General features: G+C 43.2%; 1 pseudogene; it reads left to right on the top strand.

The window, feature by feature from the left end:
- Positions 1–367: 367 nt before the first annotated feature.
- On the top strand, positions 368–960 carry LOC131830287 (cytochrome c oxidase subunit 4 isoform 1, mitochondrial-like; annotated as a pseudogene).
- The last annotated feature ends 10,640 nt before the right edge of the window (positions 961–11,600 follow it).

The raw sequence follows: 11,600 nt of genomic DNA, 5'->3' as shown, positions 1-11,600 counted from the left end.
TCACCTTCCTTTCCTGTCAAGTAAAGAAGTTAAAAAAGAATTTTTAAATACACAACCCTCTACAAAAATAAATAATATTCAGAATCTCAGTGTATAATATAGATACAAAGTGATGCTAAAATGAGGGGGAAGGACTAGCCCCACATCCCATAATACGTCACAGAAAACAGCAGTCCTTGAAACATGCTCACATAGAATCTTTAGAACTCCACGGAGCATGACTTTAAATGCTAGGATTCTGTAACCTCTAAGATGCTTCCCTGTGATCCCGTTATGCTAGTTTTAATGCCAGCACTTCCTGGTTCCAAGTCTTAAAGAGACAGCGCTCTTCCAATTGCGGCTGCGCATAGGGGGCGAAGATGGCGGTTTGGGCAGCCGCTCCCATCGCAGCGGCAAGAATGTTGGTGGCTAGATATTTTGGCCTCACTGGCAGGAGTGCCGTTTCCTCCTCCGTGTGCTCCAGGCGAGCACGTGGAAATGTGAAGAGTGGAGACTATCTGCCAACTTGTGTAGACCGGCTCCACTATCCCTTGCCTGATGTGGCCTACGTCAAGATTTTCTCCGCCAGTCGGATGGCCTTGAAAGAAAAGGAGGAGGACCCCTGGAGCAGCTTCTCCATGGCTGAAGATGTTGAATTGTGCCTCATTGAGTTCAGCAAGAACTTTGCTGACAGGAACAGGAGCACGAACAAGTGCAAGCCGGCTGTGGGCGCCGCCATGTTCTTCTGCCCCCCCCCCCCTCCGGGTCTGATCTGAGAGAAGCGCTGTGTGTACGGCCCCTTCCCACACATCTCTGAAGGGTGGCCAAGCCGACCCAGAGGATGTTGGACGTCAGGGCTTCTCAGCCAAGTGGGACTGTGACAAGAATAAATAGACGAAATAAGCACCCTCTGCTCACGCATCTGAGCCTCACCTTGTTCTGCCACCTCCATGCAGTTCAGCGTATTTACTGGAAACTGTTGTGATGAGGGAGCAGGAGGCTGGCTGAGAACAGAGCAGGGGCTGGCACCTTGCACCCCCTCTCCACCCACTCCCCTTGGTAACATGTGTGACATTTCACAGGCACCCCTGACTGCCCTAAAAGAAGAGCAAATGGTTATCTTGCAGAGATCACAGTCCTGCAAGGCAGGAGTCTCTCTTGGTTTACAAATGTCCTTGAGATTTACTACAAAGAAGTTACCTTATCAATAGCCCAATTTCCAAAGACACATAACTCAGTTCCTCAAGCCCTAACGCCACCCTCCCCTCCATAAAAAAACCGAAGGAGATGGAGGTAGAAGGAAAAGTAAATAAAGTTAGATTTCTTTTAAGACCTAAATCTCACTAACAAGGACGTTTGATAGCAGGAATGTAACATTCCACCAGGAGACTCCCAATTGTCTTTATGTTAGTGCCTCATTAGAGGGAAAGTGGCCTTGGCTTGATAGTAACCAGGCCTTCCATATCCTGACAGTCTTCTTTATCTCAATAGCCCTTCTGAACAACCCTTTGTCCTCACCTACCCAACTCCTGTGTATATAACCAGCCACTCCTCACAACCCGGGGCAGCAGCTCTTCCTGCCCACGGGTCCTGTCCCCGTGCTTTAATAAACCACCATTTTGCACCAAAGATGTCTTAAGAATTCTTTCTTTAGTCATCAGCTCCGAACCTCACCCCACCGAACCTGACTTAGGTTCTGGAACTTCATCAGTTGGGTTGTAGTAGGAATGCTATTAATGGAGCAGTTTATGTGGAAGAAAAAACTAAACAGCCAACATTCACAGTGCTGCTTCCCTAGCCTCGTGGTTGGCCTAGGCTGCACACCGCCCCTCACCCCTCGATGCACCCCTCGCCTACTCTCCATGCCTTAAAAACCGTTATTATTGCAATCCCAAAGCTCCGTGCCCAGGAGTGCCAATAACGCTAACATCTTTTGCCTCTACTTGCAAGAGGGTAAGCCATGCCTGTGATTTTGAAATCTCACAGGCCAATGCTCTTCTGTTTCTATGCCCAGGCTCTGGTTCCTCTTCTCTCATCAAGTGCAGCTTTTCTATCATCCAGGTGTCATAAGGTTTGGTGAAAGGCAGTGGAAGGCGGCTCTCATCCCAGCGGAGAATTCGAGAAGTTGGTAATTCTCCAGGTAGTTAATGAGGACTGTGCTAGACACTGGGAACGCCTTTGGAATGTTAAACAAAGTGGCTTTTATTCTGGCCGTCTTGTGCCTGCTGCTTCCTCACAACAAAGGGACTTACTGTGCTCTTGATGGGTGGGTCTGAACATCACTTGGCCAACACAGCCCCAGGCCTTCCTTCAGCCTATTGAGGTTGCCTCCTGTCAGAGGGTTTCTGATGGAAAATGGACAAGACCTTTATTTTAAGACTCATAAATACCAGAAACTCCCTTTCCAGTCACCGACATTTAGATGCTATATAATTTGTCTGTAAGCCCTGTCTTTATCCAGGTCATTTGCCTTGTCTTTATCTGAGCCATTCCCTAGCTGCTTGTGACTCAGAGTGGTCTGAATGCTAGACATCAGCTGGAAATTTGGTAGAAATGCAGACTCTGAGGCCCTATCTCAGACCAACTGGATCAGAATTTAGAATTTCCCTTTTCAACAAGATCCCACGTCTTTGCTCTAGTCTATAAAACTGTAAAAGACTGAATGATACTGTTCATGGTGACAACCCAGCTGTCTCTGAGAAGGACATTGTTTGTCACAAAACATAGTCATCCAGGAGTGGGGAGACCTGACTTCCAGTCCTGACTTGGCCACTAACTCACTGAGTGGCCTTTGCCAAGTCACTTAACCATTCTGGAATCTTGGATTGAGCTGAACTCCTGACTCTCCAAGTCTGCTCTGAGGACAGAAAACAGAAAGGTAAGTGCTCTCCTATATACTGATGACATGGTTTTATGGCCAAACACTTAATAGACAGTTGTCCCCAAGATCTAATTACTTTCAAAAAGAAGCGCTTCAGAGCAGCTACCATAGTCACTTTGTTTTGTTAATTGTCCTTCAGGATTTGTTTTATCAAACACAGATCTTTCTGTGGCAGTTCACTTCATTCACTTACCTGGGGGTACTTTTTTGTACCTCTTTGCCCTTGAGCTCTCTTGGCTTCCAAAATGTGTGCGGTCACATCTGCCCTATCATACAGGGCTGTATGAGGATCTCCTGAGAAGGCACCTTGAAAAGTATGCCATGCTGCCACACCCACTGCAGACTGACAGAGCCTTTTGGGAATGCCATTTGGAAATATGAATTTTTAAAACCTTTAAAATATGCATAGCCCTCCCAGCAAATCATCTGCTAGGCATAGACCCCAAGGAAAAAATTATGAATGAGTCAGAAGGCTGTTAATAACTGTAGCATTGTTGGGGCGCCTGGGTGGCTCAGTGGGTTAAGCCGCTGCCTTCGGCTCAGGTCATGATCTCAGGGTCCTGGGATCGAGTCCCACATCGGGCTCTCTGCTCAGCGGGGAGCCTGTTTCCTCCTCTCTCTCTCTGCCTGCCTCTCTGCCTACTTGTGATCTCTCTCTGTCAAATAAATAAATAAAATCTTTAAAAAAAAAAAAATAACTGTAGCATTGTTAATAATAGTGAAAAATGATAACTTAAATGCCCAACAATAGGGAATTGATTAAATAATAAACCAATAAAAATAAATAGTAAATGAGGGTACCCACATAATCGAATTCCATGCAGACAAACAATACTAAAAACAGGTATTGAAAGATGTGGAAAGCTGTTGATTTCTCACTGACTAATGAAAATATACTGAAGACTGTAGTGTGGAGTGTGATTAGACTCCAATTTGAAAATAAAGTGTTTAGATATGCATGGGAAAAAGACTGAAAGAATGCACGTTGTTTGTGACTACTGATACACTCTGATTATGGGCAGTTTTATGTACCTTGTTTTGCTTACCTGCATTTTCTGTAGTTCAAGTGCAAGGAAAAGTTTTTGTTTTGATTCCTAACAAAATAGAAGCACTGTTTTTTTCATCACTGTATTCATCAGTGGAGAAAGCTCTGTCTGGCTGGGGGAGAGCAGACTTTGAATAATACCTCTGCATTGTCTGCAGGGGGTGAGTAGAGCTATCTTTTGCATTCAGGGGCTCAAAGGAGGGGTGGTCCTGGGGAGGAAATCATAAATTCTTCCCGGATGACAGAAATGGAAACTCACAGCCCTGCAAACAAAAAGGCAGCAGAAGTAGGTGGCATGCTTCCTGAAAGGCTGTCAAAACACTACTTCAAAGCCAAACTAGGGGCATACAGACCGCAGTTCTCCTGTCTCTTTAACTAAAAGCGGCAAGGACAATCACCTGCCAGATAGTCCTTCTGAGTCCTCCACCAAAGGAAGGTGCTTTGTTTCAGCAGGATAGAGGAATTTGATTCTATGATCTTCCCTCTTCATTCATTGAAAGGTAGGTTTGGCTTCTTCATTTTAAATACCTCTGTCTAGGGGCATCCGGGTGGCTCAGTCAGTTCAGTGTCTGACTTTGGCTCAGGTCATGATTTCAAGGTCTTGTGGTCAAGCCCCAGGGTGGGGCCCTGCATCTGGCCCTGGATGGGCTTCCCCCACCAGCCACCAGCGTAGGGCTCTGTGCTCAGTAGGGAGTCTGCTTCTCCCTCTCCCTCTGTTGGGGGGGAGGTCCTCCCACTCGTGTTTTCTCTCTCTTTATCTCTCTCTCAAATAAGTATGATCTTTTAAAAAATAAAACAAATAACCTTCATCTAGAACAGAACTAAGAGTGATGCAAAGCCTGCTTTGTCTTTTTTATTGGAAATAGTGGTGATGGTGACTGTGGTGGCAGTTAGTGGTAATACTGGTAGTAATAATAGAGGAAGTAGCAGTTGTACTAATATGTGCCAGCTGTTTCCCCGAATGATTTTATTTAAAATCTTCATAAAAACCCGTTGAGGTTCTGAGTATTAATGAAGGAGAAAACAAAAGCTCAGGAAAGTAACTGGCCCAGAGTCACAGAGTAGGAGCTGGAAGCTGGATTCTAATTGGGTTTGTGAACTCTGAAACTCTTTCTTTCTACAGTAACACACTAGAAAATTAAGATGCTCCGAGTCCCAGTTATATTTATCAAAAGGCTGATGTTTATAGGCTAATTCAGCCCTTGTTTTACCCCCATACATGGCCTGAAATTGGTTCTAGAATTGTCTGCAGGAGTCAGATTACATTCAACAAACTCAAAATGCCCCTTTTTTTTTTTTTTGAAGCTCAGTCTCTTCTTATGTCAGCAGTTATGAGACCCTTAAAATACTTTCCTCTCTACTAAAGAACCACTTCACTTTCAGGAGATAGTACTCTTCTGCCTGGATAATGTACCAAGCAACATTCCCTGATTTGGCTATCACTAGTGGGAGGCTTTCCCTAGTCTCTCCCCCGCTAGAGCACTGTTTGCTGATGAAAAGAATTAAAGACTGGTGCACTCTGACCCTACCCAAGAGTATTTAGTCAGAAAAAATTTTATCTCTCAGATTTTACAGAGTGATTTGGTGTCTTATTTTTGCCAGTGACGAAACTGAATTGAAGGACATTATAGAGCAGAGGGACATTTCTTTTTTTTTTTTTTTAAATTAAAGGTTTTCTTTATTATTTGACAAAGAGAGACAGGGGGAGAGGAAACACAAGCACAGGGAGTGGGAAGGGAGAAGCAGGCTTCCTGCCAAGCAGGGAGCCCATTGTAGGGCTCGATGCAGGGTTCAATGCCAGGACCCTGGGATCATGACCTGAGCCTAAGGCAGTTGCTTAACGACTGAGCCACCGAGGTAACCCCAGAGGGGCATTTCTGCAGTCGCCTACCTGTCATGAACCCATCTGCTTACCTGGGGGAACACCCCCCACTGCCTTCTGCTAAGCCAGAAATGTGGGGATTATCTGGGTATCAGGAAAGAGGTGTCTCCCAAAGACAATGGTGAGTCAATGGAAGCATATTAGACAGAGGCCCTGTACTTAAAGATTAGAGAGAAGCCCGAAATGCATCAGGAATATTTTCAGCTGTAAGTAACAGAAAACCAATAAGGAGTACCTTTTTAAAAAATAGAGATATTTTTCTCCATAACAAAAAGTCTGTGGGTAGATAATACATAGTTGTTTCAGCAGCTCAACAAAATCATCAAATTCTCTGTTTCCTATTTTCTACCCCAGATCTTCAACATAGTAGCATTTTAATTTTGTCTGTCACATGTCTCAAAAGGGAAGCCACAGCTCCAGATATTATATCTATGTTTAAGGCAAAAAGAGAGAGTAGAGAGTATTGCTAGCCATGTCCAATGATTTCATTCAAAATGAGAAGTCTTTATGAGAAGTTCCTCAGCTGATTTTTTTTTTTTTAACTTAGATTCCATTGCCCAAAATGGTTACATGAACCAGCCCTTACTGTGAGGGAGGCTGGAAATATAAGTACCTGGTGAATGGAATTACAGTGAATGACTTTGACTAATCAGATTCAACCTCTGAAACTAGGCTGTTGCCATTCTAAAAAAACAGGGTAATCAGAAGAGGTAAACAAAATCATGGTATTGTGGGGAGAAGGGAGGGATGGCAGATGACTGGCTGAAATAGTCTGTCACAGTGAATAAGATTCAAACCAGAATGAGGAGACCCCATCGGAGTTTAATGTCTAATGCTATGAACTCAGCCATCCCAGGTATACATCAGGCTGAAGACATACCTTATGATTCCAGGCATGCCTCCCTAAGGAGGGAATGTAGAACCAGCATCTGGAATCAGTGGTGACAGTGTTGAATGTTAGTGGTCTTATGTGAACAGTTGTGGATATGTCCTGAGATTATAATCTTTCTGGTCACTTGGAATCTAGAGGTCTCATTGCTGCCTCTACCACTACTAATTTCTTGGAATTAGATACTTAGGGACTTTTCTTTTGGCGGGGGGTGGCAGTGAGCACAGAGGGAGAGAGAATCCCAGGCAGGCTCCATGCCCAGCTCAAAGCCTAAGGCAGGGTCTTATCTCACAACCCTGAGATCATGACCTGAGCGGAAATTGAGTTGGCCACTTAAATGAATGGCCACCCAGGTACCCCTAAACTTTTCTTTGGACTATGGATCTCTTAGTATTGTCCCTTTCTTGCTTAGGCTCTTGCTTTCTGCAAAGAAAGAAAAGTACACCTAAATGCCCACCAAAATTATAATGGCTAAAGAAAGTATGAAATACCATTTGGCAATTAGAGAGATTGATGTAATTCTGCATGTGCTGATAGGGAAAGATCTCTAAGGTGTTTGTTAAAGGATAAAAAGTAAATTGAAAGACAACACATAAAGCATGACACCATATACGTCTAGGATAAGCTTTGTAGTCATTGCAGAATATGTCCATAAATTCTGTTACAACTGCCTTCAATCCCTCTCCCCTGGAATGGGCTACATGTAGTGATTCACTTCTAATAAATAGAATGAAGTGGAAGTAGTAGTATGCAATTTCAGAACAAAGTCATAAAAATGCTGTGATTTCCTCCTCCCTCACTCGCTCTTAGATTGCTCACTCTGGAAGTTAGTTGCTGTGTCTCAAGGACACTTAAGCATCCTGTGGCAGTATCCATGTGGCAAGAGGCTAAGCCTTATGAGTGAGCCATCTTGGAATAAGGTTCTACACATCCAGTCAAGTCTTTGGATGGTTGCAGCCCCTGCCAACCTCCAGCCACAGGAGAGACCCTCAGTTAGAACCACTCACCGAAGCTGCTCCTGAATTCCTGACCCACAGATAATAAATGTTTGCCCTATAAGCCACTAAATTTTGGTGTGAGTTGTTATGCAACAATGGATGACTAATATGACCTCCTTATTTGCATATGTAATAACACTCAAGCTCTTACTCTACGTTAGTGATTGTTTTATAAGTACCAACATTATTCACAATAACCCTATGAAGTAGAGACCAATATTATCCTTATTTTATGGAGTTAGAAACCAAGGGACAGAGAAGCAAAGTAATTTGCCCAGGGACATACAGCTATTTGGAACCCAGACAATCTTAGAGTGATTACTTGTAACCTCTTATACTATACTTCTTATACTATACCGTGTGTGTGTGTGTGTGTGTGTGTGTGTGCACAAGTGCATGCATGTTGCAGGAGTTTTCATGTGATGTGTGGTGTGTGCATAAAAAGGTATGGAAGATACAATCAAATTGTTGATCACAGCTACTTCTGGGGACAGAGATAGAGATAAGGGAAAGGAAAAATTTCATTTTTTTCTCAACCAACTTCATTATTGTTGGAAGGTTTTTACAACAGAAGTATATTAATGTAATATTTGCATAATTAAAATTTTAACTGAGCTGGCTAATAGATGTAGACTATTCATAGAAATTAAGTGTTAGGGGAAGAATGGGCACATCTGACCAAATACAAGTCATTAGGCATGAATTTGCTTAGGAGTGAATCAGATTGGCACCGTTGGTGGATTTGCAGGGGTTAGAGGGAGCACTCCCACCCTTTTCCCCTCCAGCCTTGGACTTCATCCCCACTCCATGAGACAGAAGATGTGTTCCCTCCCTGACCCGAAGAATTCTTACAGGAATACCCAGGAGTCCTGCCACTTGCTCCACGGCTGCTCACATGCTTGACACGTGATGTCCTATCTGGAGACCACAAGTAGGACAGTTGGCCACGACACAGGGAATCTATTTTTAGTCTGGGCCAGGGACTGGTTCAGGAATAGACTCTGAGAGGAGAGTGGCTGGGGTTTCTCCCTTGTGATTGGGAAAGATCATGCAGCTGGTGTGCTCCCTGACATTCCTTGTCACTGTGGGGAAGATATATTTAGTGTCTGACCTGTGACAGAACTGTCACTAGAACCTCACTGCCTTGGTAACTCCAGGGCACTGGTTACAACCTAATCCTGTCTAATTTTACCTGCTCACTTTGTGAAGTGATGATAAGAGTTATCTTTCTGATGCAAGACAGAATCAGATGGGCCTGCTCTGGTATCCTGTTGCAGTCTGAATGGTGTGATGGATGGCCTTGAGCTACTGATATGTGAGAAGTCACACCACTGCCCACTCTTCTCCCAGATGGTTACAATGTGGTAGAAGGTTCACCCAGCTTGTAGGAACATGGCTGTCACCTGTAAGTGCCAGACACTTTATTAACATGCTCATAAAGAAGGTTTTTTTCCTCATCCCTGAAGGAAAAGAAACCAGGCCTCATAACAAACTTTTGCCCCAAGAGTCTCCATTTCTTTTTTTTTTTCTTTTAAAGATTTTATTTATGTATTTGACAGAGAAATCACAAGTAGGCAGAGAGGCAGGGAGAGAGAGAGGAGGAAGCAGGCTCCCTGCTGAGCAGAGAGCCCGATGTGGGGCTCGGTCCCAGGACCCTGAGATCGTGACCTGAGCCGAAGGCAATGGCTTAACCCACTGAGCCAGTCAAGAGCCCCAAGATTCTCCATTTCTTGAGGTCACAGCAACCACAGTGACCTCATTAGTCAATCCCAGTAGTCTTTCTCACTGAGCCCTCAAAATTATCCCTAGAAGACTACCTCTGAAGCCTCTACCAACTAATATTGTTCCTCCCTATGATGAAAACTACAAGTCATCCTGGGCTGAAGGTACTGAGAAAGACAGTAGAAGAAACTTGGCTAGGGAAGATGGTGAGGTTAGACCAAGTTCAAGGGTAGTGGTAAGGTGAAGGAGCCTGGGTGCTTTACTATGGCAGAGGAATCAATGGGGGCTGAATACTGGGATTTGGACATTAATAAGAGTTGGTAGAGACCTTGGGTGTAGGACAGTATCAGGACTGCATCTTTTATCATATGACGCCAGGTATATTCCTTCCCTAGTCTGGTCCTCAAATATCCTAACTATAAAATGAGTGAGTTGGACAAGAACCCTTTATGACCACTTCCAGCTTAGACATCCTATAATACATATAATACATCCTGTAATCCTATAATAAATAGCATTTATTTATGGAATTCAGTAATAGCATGGAATTCAGTTAATTGTGTTGCCCCCTTAGTTTTCTCTTCAAGATTGCATGGAAGGAACTACTACTAGTAACTTCCCAATATCCTTACCCTTTCTTCATTAGTAAAAGAACTCCAGTTTTGGGGGCACCTGGGTGGCTCAGTGGACTAAGCCCCTGCCTTTGGCTCAGGTCATGATTTCAGGGTCCCAGGATCAAGTCCCACATTGAGCTCTCTGCTCAGTGGGGAGCCTGCTTCCCACCATCTCTCTCTGCCTGCTTGTGATCTCTTTATCTGTCAAATAAATAAATACAATATTTTTTAAAAAGAAAACTCCAGTTTTTAACCAAGCAGTTTCACTTAGCTAAAACACTTAATTTCCTACATTTCCAGCAAGGTAATTATGTTCTATCCAATGAGATATAAGTGGAAGTGTTATGTAGAATTTGGAGGAGCTCTCCTTTAAGAGGAAGAGGCTGATGTGATGGAGACAGTCTCTGCCTTAGAAATGATTAGACTCTATTTTGAGAGAGAGAAATGAAACACTGGAACAATTAACATATACATGAAAAATATATACATGCCTTTGTCTTTAACCAGTTGACTAGATGTTCTATTCAATCTTCTAGGAGGAAGTATTGGAAAATTTTGAACTGATCCATTCAACAAGTTCCCATTATATTCCATATTCTACTGAATTAATGTCTACAAAATTTAACCTCAAGGAGCTCTCAAACCCAACAAAGACACAATATTGACCTGATATTTTCAAATCTTATTTAAGATTAAAATACAGAATTTTTTTCCAGCTCTATTGAATAATGAAAGAGTTGGCAACATGAAACTTATATTCCTACCTGACAGCAATTTGCTGGAACTGGATCACAATGTCTCCTTTCAAGGGGGTTGTGTTCTCCAGTTTATGACAATTGTTACCATTCATTTTCTTTATACCAAAGTACTTTATCCATTCCCATTATTTTCTTCCTGGTCCTGTAGTTCATTAGGGGTAGTGACCCCTTCCCTAAAAGCTAAGCTCAAAGGGGGATCACATGTTACCATTATCATCAGAAACAAATATTTTTTGAGCATTTGTATATCAGAAGACTAACTTTGAAATATAGTCAGGCCTAAAATCTACTTTGAGCCTGTGTGTTGGTATTTGAAAAGAGAGAGAGAAGAAGGGGGAAGAGATTATGAGGAGCAGTACAAAGAACAATAAAATTCTGCTTCATCCTTTAAAAGGAGGAGAATAACACTTTTTCCTGCTCTATTTGTCTGCCTGCGATTTTGATATGATAGGGAATCTCTAACACCCATCTTTGACATACAGGTGAGAGCTATACCCTAAGAGTGCATCAGAGATGTGGAGGGAGTTTGAGTCCCTGATGACTTCAGGGAATTACTACAAGTATTATGGAGAGAATAACACCTTGGGGGTGGAAACTGTTATTTGGTTTTATGAAGCCAACGTTAATCCTACTGCTTACAGGGTTCACATCCAAATCTCAGGGCTGCCTGTGAAATCTTCCTTGGAGCCCCCAGTTTTCTATAGGAGCTCAATCCAGCTGCTAGTCCATTGACAATCCCAAACACTTCTTTAATCCCCTGTTACCTCCTGTTAGTCACAGGGATAATTCCAACCATTCCAGGAAGCCACCTAAACACTGCATTGGGAATCTG

This window comes from Mustela lutreola, chromosome 4, assembly GCF_030435805.1.
Source record: "Mustela lutreola isolate mMusLut2 chromosome 4, mMusLut2.pri, whole genome shotgun sequence".
NCBI lineage: Eukaryota > Metazoa > Chordata > Mammalia > Carnivora > Mustelidae > Mustela > Mustela lutreola.
Note: the sequence above shows the minus strand (reverse complement) of the source record. Positions and strands in the feature narration are given on the sequence as shown.